At 39.0% G+C, this 20,870-nt stretch overlaps 1 long non-coding RNA gene across 2 annotated transcripts in view; it reads right to left on the bottom strand.

The window, feature by feature from the left end:
- The window catches only part of LOC149979544 (uncharacterized), a 1,100,972-nt gene that overhangs the window by 959,139 nt on the left and 120,963 nt on the right, over nt 1-20,870 (bottom strand). The gene's annotated exons all lie outside the window — the stretch shown is intronic.

Genomic DNA, 20,870 nt, shown 5'->3' with positions numbered 1-20,870 from the left:
TATAGGCCGAGTCACCCACAACACCACTCCCATCAACATATGTGTCAGGGAACCACTGGAGGTTATCCATTTCCTGCCTAGAGCCAGGAAGTGAGAGCTGTCCACACCAGCATGTTGTCATGTTGTCCTTGTGGACGTTTAGGGCAGCCCTGAGGAAAGGGTCACAGATGTTATATAGGTAGGCCGGGCGTCATGTTATACCATGAGTCAGATGTCTGTGTGATATCGTCCTTTAAGTCTTGTCCTTTGTTTCCCACAGGGTCTGTCTCTGTTGTCACACCAGAAAGTAAAAAATGTTTTAATCAACCCTTTGGTTTTTGCTTCCCACATCGTGTATTGTACTGTAATAGATGAAAGTAGTTATTTATTTAGCAGAATGTGTTCACCAATTTGATCTTGGTACGAAACTCGTCAGTACAACATTGACAACTACTTGTTATTTAAATAATTCCTTTGGAAAGTAGCTTCATACTCAAGACGACTTGAGGCTGTAATTGCTTCCAAAGGTGCTTTATATTAACAAAGTACTGAGGAAAGGGTCTGAAAACTCATGTAATTGTCATATTTTTGTTTTTAATAAATTATCAAAAATGTGTAAAAAACAGTTTTTGCTTTGTCATTATGGTGTGTTGTGTGTAGATTGATAATGAAAACAAATATATTTAATCCATTTTAGAATAAGGCTGTAACCTAACAAAATGTGGAAAATGTCAAGGGTATGAAAACTTTCAGAAGGCACTGTATGTAGATCTGCCAACTGGACCAGAGATTAAGCCATTTGCCATTTGCACACATTTTAATTTCATTGAAAACTCTGATGCTGCATATTCTGTTGCGTTCTATTTTATGGTTTTGAATTTCTTCTACTTTTCTTCCTTGATTTTCTCCTGTCCTTTTCATAGAGTAGCATGGACATGGGTCATTTGAGGCACCGGGCTCCGCTGTGCATCTCTGTGCATCAGATCTCTGTCGTAATGCAACAACAAAATTCACAGATGGAACACTTTGATGGGTGAGCTAGCCCTTTGAGACCATCCTCTCTCTAAACCTCCACTGCTACTGTGGAAACTCACTGGGCTGGGCACTGGCAATGTACCTTTGCATTTGCAAAGGATTCAGACCCCTTGACTTTTTCCACATTTTGTTACATTACAGCCTTATTCTAAAATTGATAAAATCTTGTTTTGCTCCTCATCAATTTACACACAATACCCCATGATGATGAAGCACAAACAGTTTTTTAGACATTTTTGCAAACTTATTAAAACTAAGTATTCAGACCCTTTACTCAGTACTTTGTTGAAGCACCATTGGCAGAAATTACAGCCTTGAGTGCTATTGGGTATGATGCTACAAGCTTTGCACACCTGTATTTGGGGAGGTTCTCCCATCTCTGCAGATCCTCTCAAGCTCTATCAGGTTGGATGTGGAGCGTCGCTTCACAGCTATTTTCGGGTCTTTCCAGAGATGTTCGATTGGGTTCAAGTCTGGACTCTGGCTGGGCCACTCAAGGACATTCAGAGACTTTTGTAAGCCAAGAGTTCCCTAACACCACCGCTGTGTGCTTAGGGTCTTGTCCTGTTGGAAGGTGAACATTTGTCCCAGTCTGAGGTCCTCAGCGTAATGAAGCAGGATTTCATTAAGGAGTTCTCTACTTTTCTCTGTTAATTTTTCCCTCGATTCTGACTAGTCACCCAGTCGCTGCCGCTGAAAAACATCCCTTGAGCATGATGCTGCCACCACAATGCTTCACTGTAGGGATGGTGCCAGATTTCCTCCAGACATGATGCTTGGTATTCAGGCCAAAGAGTTCAATCTTGGTTTCATCAGACCAGAGAATCTTGTTTCTCATGGTCTGAGAGTCCTTTATGTACCTTTTGGCAAACTCCAAGCGAGCTGTCATGTGCCTTTTACTCAGGAGTGGTTTCGTCTGGCTACTCTACCATAACGGCCTGATTGGTGGAGTGCCTCAGAGATGGGTGTCTTTCTGGAAGGTTCTCCCATCTCCACAGAGGAACTCTGGATCTCTCACGAGTTCTTGGTCACCTCCCTGACCTTCTCTTAGCTCTACTGCCAATTCCTTCGACCTCATGGCTTGGTTTTTGCTCTGACGTGCACTGTCAACTCTGGGACCTTATATAGACGGGCGTGTGCCTTTCTGTGTGGTGTTATGATTCTGAATGGTTAGCAAGCTATCAACAATAACAAGAAGCTGCAATGTGAGGAATCGTAGGTGGCACGTTTCAGCTTGTTGTATCTCGTTATTGATACCATGTCTTGTATAACTAACAACTGTAACAATATCTTTGAGAGACAAGTGTTCAAATGTATTTATGTTTTCAATAAATATTTGGAGACTAAATATAGTTGACATGTTGTCAACAGTCTAAGCCAACAGGGTTTTGCCCCATAGTTGTGCACGTGTCGGCTTTATTGCTAAACAACCAACAAATATATTTACTTGGTTTTTCGATAATCTTGCAAAAGCCATTTCTCCCAGTGCCCTGAATGTTGACAATCCTTTGCAGTAATATTTCCATAAATGTAGTTGGAACATCATATGCTCATATCTGTCACACTCTGCAAAAGGGTAGATTTGCAAAACAATGTGTCCATTGGCATTAGTATATATTGACAAAATGAGTGTAGGGGAGACTTGTCTACAGGTAGCACGCTTCAGACCAGGTATTGAGTTTGAGGTCCTTAATTAATGTTTATTACTTCAGGCAGTTATTTTGTCCTTGTACTGTTAGCATGCGAAGATCAAGACATGTTACGCAACTGACCTTTAAGACACATTGTGAATATGAAGAGCTCTTCTATGTCTTTGCTCTCAGAATAAAGGCCTTTCACACACACAACTAGGCTTTTTCAGCCTATTTCAGAATTACTATTCAGGTTCATGTAAAGTGTGTTCAGATGAATTAGCTTTACCAGCACATTATGCAGAATTGAGAGTATTCTCAATGTAATTGTAGATGAGTGATTGAAGATTGACTTGAAGTGTCTTCTTTATAGCCGCGACTTGCATCAATCGCATCAAATCAATGGTAGACATTTCACTTGGAAAGTGTTAAATGTACACTATTTTCTGTGAACATATGAGTCCCACTGAACTGGTGTAAAAGTAACAGTTTGAAAGTGTTAAAAATGTGACTATGTTGCAGTGTTCCCCATTAAACTCAGTGTTCAAATGAACTTGATTATGGCGTTTGCATAGCTCTACTGTAGATTCATTTGCAACATGCTTAATTTGCATATTTCCCAGGATGCCTTTTGCTTTCAAATGAATTGTAACGTTACCTCCCATGATTGTATTTGTTAGTGACAGAGAGATGGTTATTGAATCATGTCTTCCAAAACACATGTGTTATTAACTATGTGCCTACCTGGGCTAATGTTGTCATAGAAATTAATTCTAGGATAATAACTAAACAATGAGTTTATAAATGTTAAGTACACCTTCCCAATATTAATTTGCTCGTGGATGAGCCTGGTCAGTCTGTAACTAGGTTTCCATCCAATTGCTGATATATTTCTACGTGAACATTTTTCAACCAGTGGTATGTTTCCATGTAATTGACTTGTTGCAAATTAAAGGCTGTGTGTGAAGAAATAGTTAACATAAAAATATATTTTATGTTTTATCCTCATGTAGTCTACTCATGGTTTTCTCACAAAATGATTTGCGTTATATAGCAATTGTGCCCACTTGTATTGGCACATGCGCTCTGTGCACTGTTGGATACAGTGCATTTGGAAAGTATAAAGACCCCTTGACTTTTTCCACATTTTGGGGAGCACGATGTTGGCTAGAGCACACGTACAGCCTACATCAAGAGATTATTATGTACAATAGAGCGAGATTATTTTTATTTGGCAATCAGCAGCCAAGCACCCTATTATCATGTCACCAGAATAAGACCCAAAATATTTTTCGAAAAGGATCATCAATCTCTTCATCTTGCACTTTCACCGCCCTGTGAAGTTCATCACAACTTATTTCATCTTTAGCCTAATAAACTGCCTTCTTTCCTGACTAATAAACTGCTTCTTTCCTGACGAGGACCACACAACATGTCATTGTGTGACTCCAAGTTTACTGATGGTAATTATATCAATATTTGAACATAAAAATGTTTCCACCGACATTTGCTCTCATAATTCAAATTAGTTTTGTTGACGTAAAAAAGATTGTATGGAAACCATGTTCGTGTCATGGCAATTATGCAGTGGTCATAATGTTCACACCCAGTGTATGATAAAACTAGACCACCAAAGTAAGATTTATCTTAACACAGAGGTGGTGTTAGGGAACTTCTGGTTTACAGGCCACATCAGGCCTGCAAGTCACATTATGGTGGCTTGCAAAGTGATGTCTAATTCCTATTGGAATCCAGCCAGAGTTAGGATAGCCAACAAAATTAACTAGTCACTCAGATAAAGAATCATGACTCTCAAGTCAGTAAAATGTTCAAAAATAACAAATTGTTTGTGAACTGCACATCACTATAATACAACCAAAACCACGCCCATAACTATATTTCCCAGCATGCTCTATTGTAGGTAGATTTTTAGAATTGTTTGTTTCAATATCTATGTTTGTGCATGCACATGGATTGATTAATCAAATGCTACAGATAGATAAATGTTTCCAAACTAATCCAAGCAGTTATAATTGTTGCACCCATTACTGAAATGTTTGTTCTTGTTTAAATTATTTAGCTAATCTTGACATACATTTTGAATGCAGTTGTTAGGTAAATAGCAATTCTAATTAATGGGTAGCAAAACTTTGGCTGGATTCAAAGAGGAATTACACAGTACTTTAAAAACTGGCATTATGTAATTTGTAGTTAAGGTTGTAAAAGGTTTTCCAGAAAACCTGGTTGGAAGTTTCCTGGAAACAGAAGCATAAAATCTGAAATCATTCAACCAGGAATTTTGGGAACGTCACTGGAATGTGGCAACTCTGCATGCAAGCCTGAGGTACAGTATGAACTAGGGTACAATTATGTACTTATCGCTAAATGTACAAAGGATGACCACTGCAGTTCTTGTACCCCCTGAGGAACAAATCTGAACTTTTGTTTCCTGAGAGTATAATACAATATTCTGCAACTCAAAGTTTACAGGCCACATTAGGCCTGCAAGCCACATTATGCTATCTTGCAAGGTGATGTGTATATCCAATTTTGAGAATCTGTAATCACCCACAATCTGTGTTCAGAATTACTACCAAGGTTGGGAAGAGACTACCTAAAGCATCTAAACTGGAATAACCATTTCAGTAACAGGTGCAATAAATTCAAAGTAATGTATTGGATTAGTTTAGAAAATGTTTGTAATTTATAATTGAGGTATTTACAGTGAATTAATCAATAAATGTACCTGCACAAACATAAACAATTTTAAAAATCTACCTGCAATAAATCATGTATGGAAATATGGTAATGGTGGCTGTGGTTTTGGTTCAAAGTGATATGTGTGAGTTTCAGACCCCTCTATTAGAGCCATTTTTTTTTTATCAAAATTTGATTTTGGGCAGAAATGCCTGCTGGAACATGTGAACTTTAATGTGCCTTAATAACAAACTTGTATGCCATCTGTAAATACGAATAAAATTGATAAATTACGAGCTCAGTTGGTTTAGCCACGGAAAAAGTCAGGAACCTTCCCGCTAGCCATGATTGGCTGGACATGCCGAGCGATGAGTTCGGATTGGTCTGCCATGTAGCTCGCTTCTGTCTATAACATGAGCTAGTCAGTATGTGTAGGTAATCCTTTCTAACACATACTTTTTTGAAAGATATCTATGTGGTCAATTTCACACCATATGTAATGAATTCAAAATAAATTATATTGTGAACATGTAAAATATTTGAGGACGGGTGAAATTATGGTGTTGAAATCAAAAATACAATCAATTGAAGGCAAAATGAATAGAATTGTAAACAAAAATAACATCAAAAGCAAAACCCAACATTTTGTAAGTCATTTTAAAGCAAGAGTAAAACTTGTATTTTATGTATGAATACAAATATGTATTTTTAAGACCAAAAATCTTAAAATACAAATTTGAAAATTAATGCAAAAATTGTTTTCAGTTAAACTTTCCCAGCCACCAAACCTATTGAATACATTTTGCCTATTATCTTGCCTGCATGTACTAACCTTTTGGTTACGCTACTCGTATCTCATTTCTTTGCTTTCATTACCTGTCTTTTCAATTGTGAGTTTTGGCATTATTTTTCCGTTAAGGTTTAGAGGGAGACGTAGACAATGAGTCTCCATTGGTCCGCTAGTTTTGGAGTGACAGTTCATCTTAACCCAATCAATGAACATGATAAGACAGGCTTTTTATCTATAGCCTACTTATGTAGATGGTCTGACGTCTGACCATTGCACGCCAAATCTTCAACCTTGTGCCCACATGTTCTGAATATGGTGAACTAGTTACCAACACCTGCGCCAAAGGTTGTGCAACAGGTAATTCATGTGTTTACCTAGGTAGTTAGAAGGGTCAGAGCTAGTGACACATCAAATCATTGATTGGGTTAAGTCGAACGTCACTCCAAAACTAGCGGACCAATGGAGACTCATTGTCTAAGCCTCCCTCTAAACCCCGCCCTTCACTGAAAAAGAATGTCAGAGCTCGCAATCAAAAAGACTGACATCAAAATCATAGATACGAGTAGCGTAACCAAACGGTAGTACATGCAGGCAAGAGCATAGGCAAAATGTATTCAATAGGATTGGTTGCTGGGAAAGTTTAACCGAAAACAATTTTTGCATTCGTTTTCAAATATATATTTTTAATAATTTGTCATAGAGTTTTGCTCTCGCTTTAAAATGATTTACTAATGTCTAATTTTTATTAACAATTTTATGCACTTTGGTTTTTGGTTTCAACATCCATTATTTCACCCATCCTCGAAAATATAATGTTTACATTCTCAACTTTATTTTTCACGTTCACGATTTGTTGCATTTTGAATTAAATACATAGTATGGCGTGAAATTGACCCCGTAGATATCACGTAGTAGAATTGCGAAAGTATTGCTCTCCACTATCTGGAGGACCGAGATTTGAAAGCAGTGGAAGGCCCAGCAGAATTAGAGTTTGATAGCTAAGGAGATGGAGAAAATTCTGGCCTTTGACTGCAAATATGCAGATGGAGTCGAAATGAGAACACACAGATGGCTGGATAAAACACCTGTCTCCGGATTACATCTTCAAACTAAGGGCAACCATGGCTTCCATGACAGAGAAGGAGAAGTGTCCATCCATGTGTATGGGTAAGATAGTCTAGCTAGCTACATTTTTCTAATTTTGTCAAAGTAATTTTCATTTCCAGTTAAAGCATACTGTTAGGTAGTTAGCTAATGTTAGCTGGTTGGCTTAGTTGCTAACATTACGTGTATGATCTGTGTAGTAATATTGTTCATATCTCAGAGCCATTGGCTTTGCTAGTTAAAGCCTAATGTTAGCTACCTAACATTGAACCTAGCTGGTTAGTTACCTGCAGATCCATGCAGGGTGGTAATGTAATGAGTTGGGATTATGGTTGATTGTTTAGCTAGCTAGCTACATGTCTAAACAAAATACACCACTATGCAAGTAACCATTTCAATAGATTGTTTCTTATGTCACTGCAACAATTGTCGATAGATGTAGCTGGTAAATTCGCTCTGGCTATCTACTCTGTTTTCAGAGCACTGTCATCTGAGTGTGCCAAAATGCAGAATAGCTTCCAAATTTACGAATGCTCAACAACCGTTGAATATGACCAGTGTCAGTAAACATCAGCAAATAAGTGTAATTAAATTGTTGCCAGCAGGACTGTTCGTCTCCAAAGCTCTGGATAACATAAAAACAGCCTAACCAGCTCTGCTAGGGTGAGTAAAATAGTCAGTGAGCTGTTCTCTCATGTGTCTGGAAGGAGCTAGCAAGTTAGCCAATGTTAGTCAGTTAGCTTGGGAGCTTGACTGCTGTTGTTAGGTAAGAACCCTCGGATCAACCCTACTCCTCGGCCAGAGTGTCCAGTGTGCATTCTGAACGCTCCAAGAGTGATCTGACAACACTAAGTTTGCGAACGTTCAGAGTGCAGTCTGGCACGAATACACACGTAGTTTGAACCAGTCTTTAGTCTTGAAATGTGTTTGTTTAGTACTTGGCCTCACAAATCCTTAAAGACATGGGTGGGGCTAAGGCTTAAGAAGATGTGAACGATGCTGGATGGGTGTAGACAAAGAAGAGCTCTCCAGTAGGTTTACCAAAACATTCAAGGGCTATTTTCTCAAAAATTAGGTTACATGTTTATCAACTTTCAATGCAGAATTACTTTCCCATTGTTCCTCAACTGTAGTGTATGATATACCCTTTTCTATCTCTGAGTCTCTACTTTTAGCCAATGTAAAAAACATAATTTTAAATGTTAAAACAGAAGACCAAATCGAGCCGTCAGGTCACAAATACAGTAATGGATGGTAACCCTAAAATGTAATCGAAAGGAAAAACACTCTTGGAAATAGTTGAATAAGGCATTACACTAAGCAGTGTGTTAATGTAACACTGTTCCTGTGTCTATATGGGTCCACAGACTCAACACTTCCCGTGTTGATTTAAAATATTTATCTTTTTAATACGGGAGAATTTGTTATGCATAGTGAATCACTTTTTGGTGCTATATACAACCTTTTTTGAATATTCTATAAAGAACCACACTCATAAGGTTATAAATGGAACCTTTAAGGTGCTATAAAAAAAAATTAACAAAGGATAATTTTCTATGTATGGAGCCTGGTCAAAAGTAGTGCACTATATAGGGAACAGGGTGCGAATTGGTTTTATCCACTGAGTCAGATGGTGATGTGTGTGTGTGTGCCTCGTAGAGGACACGGACTCACCTTGCTGCCAGGAAGCCAGGTGTAATTTCATCTGAAATTCATCTGAAATGACAAAACATTTCACATTCAAAGCTTGTGCCCATTGATCTACCCATGGCACCTGGAACAAGGCCGCACGTGGCACCAGGGTCATTTCAACTTTCAGTAGTAGGTATCTGCCATGACTGATAAACAAACCACCGTGAAACATAAAAGTTCTGAGTGCATAAGTACTTTCTAACCAAACAACTTAATGCACATACGGAGAGTCGGAGAGTGAGAACGTAATGTTGAAGTGTTCCTGTGCATGTTGCATACTGCAGCTCTAGCATGTGCGATTGAAACCATTGCTACAGTAGTTTTTGAGTCTACATTTATGTACACTAAACAAAAATATAAACTCAACATGCAAACATTTTCAAAGATTTTACTAATTTACAGTTCATACAGTATAAGGAAATCAGTAAATTAGGCTCTAATCTATGGATTTCACATGACTGAATACAGATGTTGGTCACAGATACCTTTAAAAAAAAGTAGGTGTGGATCAGAAAATCAGTTATTATCTGGTGTGACCACCATTTGCCTCATACAGTGCGATACATCTTTTTTTGCATAGGGTTGATCAGACTTGATTGTGGCCAGTGGAATGTTGTCCCACTCCTCTTCAATGGCTGTTTTTGTATTTGCGTATCCTTTACCACGCTTGGCTAGTACATGATCTTGAATAACTCATTGATTATACTCAAATAACTTAATAGGAGTCAGGAAATCTGAGTCTAGAAACGTCTTCCTTGGTTACAGAACTTAATTGCAAATGCAAACTCATAAAATAATTAGGTGACAGTCAAAATATAACTCTTACAATATGAAATAAAAGCAATAGATTTCAAAATAAACAAATCAGTATTGCATCATGCTCAAGCAATATTCAAAAATACAACTCATTTTCATTCACCATCAAGTGAAACAAACATTCAATAACAGTCAATAACCAGTTGCAACCTTATACAAAGGTGGACATATAGTGGTACAGAGAGGGGTCAGATCTTAAGTCTTAGTTCACTTAAATGCACCAACTACCTGTTTATGCCTGTCACTGCCAGCAATACAATTCTGGCGTATTGTTGTCCTATCTATGGTTTCCAGCTTCTTTTGCTGGATATGACAGAAGGCAACATGGTTCAATCTGCATTGTGTCATTGTTGGGTTCAGCCACGCATTCAACCTTAATGACAACCAAACGAAATCAGCATGCTGGCAACAACTGTTTTGTTTTAGCACTTGGGCTACAGTCAGCAAACATGAGGAGTTTAACTGACGGCGCCTTATACTGAAACTCTAATCTCACCTGATGACATGTTTGTCCTCTCCTTGCCCCAACATGGGCAGTGCTCTCACTCTCTCTACTGCCTGTCTTTGAACCCTGCCATAATCATATGACCAAATAACATTATCATATGACAAAAATGTCTGTTTTTGTTAAATCAATTATTTATTTACTGTCTGGCAATATGTATAGCTAGCTACCTGACTACATAGTACCAGTCTCTAATGAATTGTAGTGTAGTTAGCCAGCTAGCTAGCTATGTACCCATTCATTCACCTGACTTCCTTGACCCAACCCAGCAGTCATGCACACTCTTTGACTGGAAGGGGAGCAAGTGCACAAATTGTTGATAGTGAATTGTTTGTTGCAGAATGTTTAACAGACTAGAGTCTATATGTTTCATTTTATTTTTGGTTTATTTAGTAACGGCCTGTATAGATCTGGAAAAATACATTAGTCATTATCTCTTATTTCTTTACTCTGCCTGTAAATCGTTATCACTGTGACACGGATTAGGTTGCTATGTCTCTTCTCATAGAGGCTTCCATGTTCAGAGGAAAAATATAACATTTTTGTGTGCTGCAGGAGATATATTTACAATGCTCTCTTCTGGGACAATGTGGACCAACCAGAGTTGGTCAACAATTGTTTACTCGCACATGACTATAGAGAATCTACTAGGAAAAGCACCCCCACCTACCTTCTCCTTCTCGACTCTACAGGCTGGAAGCCATTCTGATGTGTAGAGAGTATCACCACCATGTCATCACTAATTGATTGAATGGCCAATGCCTTCTAGGGACCCATCCCTGAAAAAGTCTCCCACTGGAGACCCTCGCTTCTGATGGACTTAGCGGATAATACTGCCACCATTCCTGCTACCCAACCATGGAAGCACATTACCTGCCTCAGGCCAAATGGAGGGAAGTAGCCTGTGGCAGGTGGGGCTTCTTTTGCATTGGGAAGCCCGACACAAATCCAGTTTTTGAACAGCTTCGCCCTCCTGGCTTTGGAGGTACGAGCGCCATCGTTCCCTGTCCTGACTCCTTCCCTGGGGGATTCTGCCTTGGACTCGGATCACCGGCTCTCAAGGCTGCCTGATGCCCCGGCTCTTCTGTCTGCCACACTGGGGTTTGTGGTCAGCTCGAGGCACAAAAACTGCTAGACCTCCTCTGCCATCTCACAAGCTGTTATAATCGTCAGCTCTATGGTGAGAAACATCTCGGTTCCCAGGGCAAAAATATTACGCAATCCTGGGGCTCAAGTACATGATATTACTAGGTTGCTTCCTACCATTTTACACCAGAACACGTGGTCTGTCATTGTCGTAATCCATGTGGGATCTAATGACATTAGGATGGTTAGCTCTTAATGATGGAAACTGGATTTTATAGAACTGATTGGAATTCTGAAAGACTCCAATAAACATCTAATTATTTCAGGCCCACTGCCATCACTGAGTTGTGGCAGTGAAAGATTCAGTAGCTTGCTGGCACTCCACCACTGGCTACGAGTCTTCTGTACCTCTGTTGCAGTTATACTTGGATAACTTTGACAGCTTTTCGAAACAGATGTTCTACAGAGAGGATGGAGTCAATTCGAAACATCTTGGTGCCTGGATCCTGTTCTCGCATTTCAAGGCTGCGCTGAGACATTGACTTATCAAAACCAAGTTCTGCTCAGGTAATTCCAAACATAAATGATCAGCATTATCATCAAATAAAATTTTATTTGTCACATGCACCTTATAGTGAAATGCTTACGTACAAGCTCTTAAACCAACAATGCAGTTTTAAATAAAAATAGATAATTACAAATAAAAAAATAAAAGTAACAAATAATTAAAGAGGAGCAGTAAAATAACAATAGCAAGGCTTTATACAGGGGTACCGGTACAGAGTCAATGTGCGGGGGCACAGGTTAGTCGAGGTAGTTGAGGTAGTATGTCCATGTAGATAGAGTTAAAGTGACTATGCATAGATAATCAACAGAGAGTAGCAGCAGTGTAAAAGAGGTGGCGGGCAATGCAAATAGTCTGGGTGGCCATTTGATTAGCTGTTCAGGAGTCTTATGGCTTGAGGGTAGAAGCTGTTAAGAAGTCTTTTGGATCTAGACTTGGCGCTCCAATACCGCTTGCCGTGTGGTAGCAGAGAGAACAGTCTATGACTAGGGTGGCCAGTCTTTGACCATATTTAGCGCCTTCCTCTGACACCGCCTGGATGGCAGGACATTTGGCCCTAGTGATGTACTGGGCCGTACGCACTACCCTCTGTATTGCCTTGCGGTCGGTGGCCGAAAAGTTGCTATACCAAGCAGTGCTGCAACCATGTTGCACCTGTAGATTTTTTTGAGGATCTGAGGACATATTCCAAATCTTTTCAGTCTCCTGAGGGGGAATAGGTTTTGTCGTGCCCTCTTCATGACTGTGTTGGTGTGTTTGGGCCATGATAGTTTGTTGTTGATGTGGACACCAAGGAACTTGGAACCAAGGAACTCCACTACAGCCCTGTTGATGAGAATGAGGGCGTGCTCGGTCCTCCTTTTCTTGTAGTCCACAATCATCTCCTTTGTCTTGATCACGTTGAGGGAGAGGTTGTTATCCTGGCACCACATGGCCAGGTCTCGGACCCCCTCCCTATAGGCTCTCATTGTTGTCGGTGATCAGGCCTACCACTGTTGTGAATGTGGAGCTGTTTAAAGTGCCCGGTCACTAGGAGTGCGTACTCTGGATGACTGTTTTCCTGTTTGCTTATGGCCTTACACAGCTCATTGAGTGTGGTCTTAGTGCCAGCATTATTTTGCAGTGGTAAATAGACAGCTATGAAAAATATAGATGAAAACTCTCTTGGTAAATAGTGTGGTCTACAGATTATCATGAGATACTCTACCTCAGGCGAGACTTCCTTAGATTTCATGCACCAGCTGTCATTTACAAATATACATACAGTGCCTTGCGAAAGTATTCGGTCCCCTTGAACTTTGCGACCTTTTGCCACATTTCAGGCTTCAAACATAAAGATATAAAACTGTATTTTTTTGTGAAGAATCAACAACAAGTGGGACATAATCATGAAGTGGAACGACATTTATTGGATATTTCAAACTTTTTTAACAAATCAAAAACTGAAAAATTTGGCGTGCAAAATTATTCAGCCCCCTTAAGTTAATACTTTGTAGCGCCACCTTTTGCTGCGATTACAGCTGTAAGTCGCTTGGGGTATGTCTCTATCAGTTTTGCACATCGAGAGACTGAACATTTTTCCCATTCCTCCTTGCAAAACAGCTCGAGCTCAGTGAGGTTGGATGGAGAGCGTTTGTGAACAGCAGTTTTCAGTTCTTTCCACAGATTCTCGATTGGATTCAGGTCTGGACTTTGACTTGGCCATTCTAACACCTGGATATGTTTATTTTTGAACCATTCCATTGTAGATTTTGCTCTATGTTTTGGATCATTGTCTTGTTGGAAGACAAATCTCCGTCCCAGTCTCAGGTCTTTTGCAGACTCCATCAGGTTTTCTTCCAGAATGGTCCTGTATTTGGCTCCATCCATCTTCCCATCAATTTTAACCATCTTCCCTGTCCCTGCTGAAGAAAAGCAGGCCCAAACCATGATGCTGCCACCACCATGTTTGACAGTGGGGATGGTGTGTTCAGGGTGATGAGCTGTGTTGCTTTTACGCCAAACATAACGTTTTGCATTGTTGCCAAAAAGTTCAATTTGTTTCATCTGACCAGAGCACCTTCTTCCACATGTTTGGTGTGTCTCCCAGGTGGCTTGTGGCAAACTTTAAACAACACTTTTTATGGATATCTTTAAGAAATGGCTTTCTTCTTGCCACTCTTCCATAAAGGCCAGATTTGTGCAATATACAACTGATTGTTGTCCTATGGACAGAGTCTCCCACCTCAGCTGTAGATCTCTGTAGTTCATCCAGAGTGATCATGGGCCTCTTGGCTGCATCTCTGATCAGTCTTCTCCTTGTATGAGCTGAAAGTTTAGAGGGACGGCCAGGTCTTGTTAGATTTGCAGTGGTCTGATACTCCTTCCATTTCAATATTATCGCTTGCACAGTGCTCCTTGGGATGTTTAAAGCTTGGGAAATCTTTTTGTATCCAAATCCGGCTTTAAACTTCTTCACAACAGTATCTCGGACCTGCCTGGTGTGTTCCTTGTTCTTCATGATGCTCTCTGAGCTTTTAACGGACCTCTGAGACTATCACAGTGCAGGTGCATTTATACGGAGACTTGATTACACACAGGTGGATTGTATTTATCATCATTAGTCATTTAGGTCAACATTGGATCATTCAGAGATCCTCACTGAATTTCTGGAGAGAGTTTGCTGCACTGAAAGTAAAGGGGCTGAATAATTTTGCATGCCCAATTTTTCAGTTTTTGATTTGTTAAAAAAGTTTGAAATATCCAATAAATGTCGTTCCACTTCATGATTGTGTCCCACTTGTTGTTGATTCTTCACAAAAAAATACAGTTTTATATCTTTATGTTTGAAGCCTGAAATGTGGCAAAAGGTTGCAAAGTTCAAGGGGGCCGAATACTTTCGCAAGGCACTGTATACCTTGATGACACCAACATTTTTTTGAAAGATCATAAGGAAGTCAGGAAAGCTTTTGAGTGTGTTAATGCCTTCTCACATGTATCTGGTTTATCTCTGAATATTAGGAAATTTGAATTATTTGCTTTGAAAAGATGTGATACTCAGTATGTAATATCCCTCTGAAAGATCACATATCTTGGTATTAAAGTTAACAAAGTTCAGAAAGAAAGGGCCACCTTAAATTTCTCTCCTATTGTAATGAAAATTGAAAAGAGATTTAACTCCTGGTTATTAAGAGATCTTTCTTTATCTGCATGTGTGCTTTTGTCAATATCTTAAGGTCTGTCCAGTTTATATCTTCTTTGCCTTGAATGTTCTTCTGTCAGTAACTAAAATGGTTGATACTAAATGATTTAATTTCATATGGAGGAATAAACCTCATTATTTAAGAAAAGCGGTAATATGTAGCACCCAAAGTGAGGGAGGGTTGAATGCTCTGGATTTTAAAACCTCTAATGTAATATTTAAGATCAAATGGATACAAACCTATTTAAGAAGTAAGGATTGCATTTGGAATATAATCCCTAATTTAATATTCCAACGGATTGGTGCTCTAAAATTCATAATCAAATGCAACTTTGATGTGGGTAAAATCCCTATTAAATTTGCTAACTTTCATAAACATAATCTTCCACCACATAGATATACAATCTGGAATAATAAAGACATAACATACAAAAACAAGTCTTTGTTTTTCAGGAACTGGTTTGACAACAGCATTATCTGGGTTAATCAATTATTGAATAATGATGGACAACTATATGATTATGCAGAATTCAGGAGAACAGACAATGTTACATTCACTCCAGGCGAGTTTCAAAAAGTTGCTAGAGCTGTCCCTAAAGCTACTATTCTTCTTTTAGGAGAATGTAACAGTACTCCATGTGCAACTGTAGAAGGAATTTACATTTTAAACTATAAATGTAATAACATTTATATAAGAAAACTATGTCAAGATGTTACTATTCCCTAAAATATACTGGAATGCAGGCCTAGGACACGAGAACTGGAAAAAAGTCTCATTGTTGTCTGACAAATTTTGTATATCTAATAAGGTGAAAGAAGTATCATACAAACTCATTCATAGACACTACCCTGTACCTGTACCTTTATTATACACAGATTTAAAATAGCTATTGATAACAAATGTGTATTTTCATGGTTGTGACCCAGAGTCTGTTGACAATTTATTTTGGGACTGTTAATTATGTCAGAAGATTTTGGAGTGCGTTAGAAGATTTTATTTGAAAAGAAACTACTATTAATGTTAATTTGACAGATTCTGATAAAATTTATAATTTTTTATCCAAATGATATGGACCCTGATTTAACTTTAATTTTTCATTTGTTTATTTGTCATGGCAGAATCTTTATACATAAAATGAAGTGGGCGGAGAACAAACCCCTCTTCACATTGTTTAATTGAATTGAAATATTATTTAGAAATTATCCGTAAGTGTAAAAAGAAGTTATACGCACCATAATTTTTTTTGACACATTTTCAATTTGTCAAAAAAGGTTATGTTGCGTATTGCTTTTTTTTTTTTACACTTACTGATCATTTCTAAATAATACTATCTCGATATGAACAGAGGCTTGCGAAAGTATTCACTCCCTTGGCATTTTTCCTATTTTGTTGCCTTACAACCTGGAATTAAAATATATATTTTTTGGGGGGGTTGTATCATTTGATTTACACAACATGCCTACCACTTTGAAGATGCAAAAAAACTGGAAACTTGAGCATGCATAACTTTTCACCCCCCAAAGGCAATACTTTGTAGAGCCATCTTGTGCAGCAATTACAGCTGCAAGTCTCTTGGGGTATGTCTCTATAAGCTTGGCACATCTAGCCACTGGGATTTTTGTCCATTCTTCAAGGCAAAACTGCTCCAGCTCCTTCAAGTTGGATGAGATCCGCTGGTGTACAGCAATCTTTAAGTCATACCACAGATTCTCAATTGGATTGAGGTCTGATTAATGCCCTCCTTGCCTGGTCTGTGAGTTTTGGTGGGCGGCCCTCTCTTGGCAGGTTTGTTGTGGTGCCATATTCTTTCAATTTTTTAATAATGGATTTAATGGTGCTCCATGGGATGTTCAAAGTTTCTGATGTTTTTTTATAACCCAACCCTGATCTGTACTTTTCCATAACTTTGTCTCTGACCTGTTTGGAGAGCAGCTTGGTCATCATGGTGCCGCTTGCTTGGTGGTGCACTTGCTTAGTGGTGATGCAGACTCTGGGGCCTTTCAAAACGGGCGTAGATATACTGAGATCGTGTGACAGATCATGTGACACTTAGATTGCACACAGGTGGACTTTATTTAACTAATTATGTGACTTCTGAAGGAAATTGGTTGCACCATATATTATTTCTCAGCTTCATAGCATAGGGGGCGAATACTTATGCACGCACCACTTTTCCGTTTTTTATTTTGTATCGTTTTATTTTTTTCACCAATTTGGACTATTTTGTGTATGTCCATTACATGAAATTCAAAAACAATTTAATCAATTTAAATTACAGGTTGTAATGTAACAAAATAGGAAAAAAACCAAAGAGGATGAATACTTTTGCAAGGCACAGTAATACTGTCTGTTAGGTTTAGGTCCTCTTGTTTGTATATTTCTGTTTTTGTATTTGTTTTGTTCATAATAATAAAATAAAAATAAATGTAACATTAGCTAGACATTAGGTTTATGCAGTTTTACTACGCGATACATTTAAAAAAAGGCTGCATTAGACATGATTACCTAGACATACTGACCAGCTCAAATAGACAGAAATAGCAAAAAAACGCATTTTGATAAAAAGGTTACATTCAAACGGCTCTCCTGTGAAGTAGTGACCCGCGACATAAGCCTAGTTTCCTGGAATGGGTCACATGTACCCACAAAGAGAAATAGCGAGAGCAGGTAGTGCTAACTGTTGAACTGTTACAGCAGACCAAAGCAATACATCTCAGACCCATGAAAAGGGAAAGTGAGGAGAAATAGTGGGTTTCTCCTTATAAGATGTGCTCAACTCTTTTTTTTCCTTTACCACTAACTGTCTGCCTCTGGGGACAGGGCTCAACCAAAAGTGTATTGGCGGTGGGGGGATACAATCAAAAAATGAGGAGCTCAGTCACTGGTGCAAAGCCACATAAAGCTAGTAACTGACTGCCGCTTTACAGTGGGGATCCCCCCCCGATCAATCAAACTCATCATGGCATATTTTGGGGGGGAGGCAGGCGCAAGCTAAGCGCCTGCTGACACATCTTAACCTATAGATACTGACCAATGTGTTATCATTATCTAATGATGCTTATGTGAATTGATTACTTGTTGTCAAATTTCCATGCTGTGTCTGAAAATCACTATGCGACATATTTGTATATCTCATCATTACAAAGTTGCTGAATGTTAAGCAGCACTAAACACACCTCGAAGTGAGTTATTTTCTCAATTCATTTTAGGTCTAAAGTAAAGAACATTATTTAAAGGCCATGGATTCAACCACAGCATACTGTATCCTGCTTTGTGTGGAATGTGTGGAACACTCTGTTATCATTCCACGTTGTGTTGAAAAATCTCTCTCTCGCTCTCTGTCTCTCTCTCGCCTTTGGTCTCTATCTGTGTCTGTTTGTTTCTCTCTATGTCTTTTTCTCACTCTGTCCTCCCCATAGAAAAAACACACGCTCTTTATTTTAGACTATACTTCAGCAGTGCTCTGACAAAAATTGATCATGAGCAATTTACTTCTTTGAATCCCAGTTTTTAATTGCCCCCTTAACATACCCACAAAGCTGACATTTATGGATTAAAATAAAGCCCAGAAGAAGTACATCAATCAAATTCATGGGAAATAAATAAAAAACAGCATATCTCATTAGATAACTGTTTGGATAAAGGCCCTGAAGCCAGGATATTCATATAATTGGTACCATTGGAAAGAAAACCATTTTAAATATGTAGAAATGTAAAAATAATGTAGGAAAAACATATTTTGACTTGTTTAAACAAGTGCATGACTCAAATCGATGCCGTCAACTAAATTGACTTTTTGGGATATAAAGAATAATTTTATCTAATAAAACGACACTACATGTAATAGCTGGGACCCTTTGGATGACAAGTCAGAGGAAGTTTTTCAAAAAAGTAAGTGAATATTTAATTGTTATATGTGAATGAATGAAACCTGTGAAGCCAGTGGAAAATGAAGCCAGTGGAAAAATATTTTGAAGTGGGGCGCTCAAACAATCACATGGCATGTTTTTGCTGTAATAGCTACTGTAAATCAGACAGTGCAGTTAGATTAACAAGAATTTAAGCTTTCAGCCGAAATAAGACACTTACAGTGGGGCAAAAAAGTATTTAGTCAGCCAACAATTGAGCAAATTCTCCCACTTAAAAAGATGAGGCCTGTAATTTTCATCATAGATACACATCAACTATGACAGGATTTTTCATGAATTTATTTGCAAATTATGGTGGAAAATACGTATTTGGTCACCTACAAACAAGCAAGATTTCTGGCTCTCACAGACCTGTAACTTATTCTTTAAGAGGCTCCTCTGTCATCCACTCATTACCTGTATTAATGGCACCTGTTTGAACTTGTTATCAGTATAAAAGATACCTGTCCACAACCTAATACAGTCAAACTCCAAACTCCAAACTATGGCCAAGACAAAAGAGCTGCCAAAGGACACCAGAAACAAAATTGTAGACCTGCACCAGGCTGGGAAGACTGAATCTGCAATAGGTAAGCAGCTTGGTTTGAAGAAATCAACTGTGGGAGCAATTATTAGGAAATGGAAGACATACAAGACCACTGATAATCTCCCTTGATCTGGGGCTCTACGCAAGATCTCACCCCATGGGGGTCAAAATGATCACAAGAACAGTGAGCAAAAATCCCAGAACCACACGGGGGGACCTAGTGAATGACCTGCAGAGGGCTGGGACCAAAGTAACAAAGCCTACCATCAAAAACACACTATGCCACCAGGGACTCAAATCCTGCAGTGCCAGACGTGTCCCCTTGCTGAAGCCAGTACATGTCCAGGCCCGTCTGAAGTTTGCTAGAGAGCATTTGGATGATCCAGAAGAAGATTGGGAGAATGTCATATGGTCAGATGAAACCAAAATATAACGTTTTGGTAAAAACTCAACTCGTCGTGTTTGGAGGACAAAGAATGCTGAGTTGCATCCAAAGAACACCATACCTACTGTGAAGCATGGGGGTGGAAACATCATGCTTTGGGGCTGTTTTTCTGTAAAGGGACCAGGACGACTGATCCATGTACAGGAAAGAATGAATGGGGCCATGTATCGTGAGATTTTGAGTGAAAACCTCCCTCCATCAGCAAGGGCATTGAAGATGAAACGTGGCTGGGTCTTTCAGCATGACAATGATACCAAACACACCGCCCGGGCAACGAAGGAGTGGCTTCGTAAGAAGCATTTCAAGGTCCTGGAGTGGCCTAGCCAGTCTCCAGATCTCAACCCCATAGAAAATCTTTGGAGGGAGTTGAAAGTCCGTGTTGCCCAGCAACAGCCCCAAAACATCACTGCTCTAGAGAAGATCTGCATGGAGGAATGGGCCCAAATACCAGCAACATTGTCTGAAAACCTTGTGAAGACTTACAGAAAACGTTTGGCCTCTGTCATTGCCAACAAAGGGTATATAACAACAAAGGGTATATATATATATATATATTTTGTCTGTCATAGTTGAAGTGTACCTATGATGAAAATTACAGGCCTCTCATCTTTTTAAGGGGAGAACTTGCACAATTGGTGGCTGACTAAATACTTTTTTGCCCCACTGTATATGTACCTAAATGTTTAACCTGTTAGAGCTCTAGGGGCGCTATTTCATTTTTGGATAAAAAACGTTCCCGTTTTAAGCGCGATATTTTGTCACGAAAAGATGCTCGACTATGCATATTCTTGACAGTTTTGAAAAGAAAACACTCTGAAGTTTCAGAATCTGCAAAGATTTTGTCTGTAAGTGCCCCAGAACTCATTCTACAGGCGAAACCAAGATGAT

This window comes from Oncorhynchus mykiss, chromosome 11 (genome assembly GCF_057628025.1).
Source record: "Oncorhynchus mykiss isolate SJ-2025 chromosome 11, ASM5762802v1, whole genome shotgun sequence".
Lineage (NCBI taxonomy): Eukaryota > Metazoa > Chordata > Actinopteri > Salmoniformes > Salmonidae > Oncorhynchus > Oncorhynchus mykiss.
The sequence above is the reverse complement of the archived record's forward strand: the minus strand, read 5'-3'. Positions and strand labels throughout refer to the sequence as shown.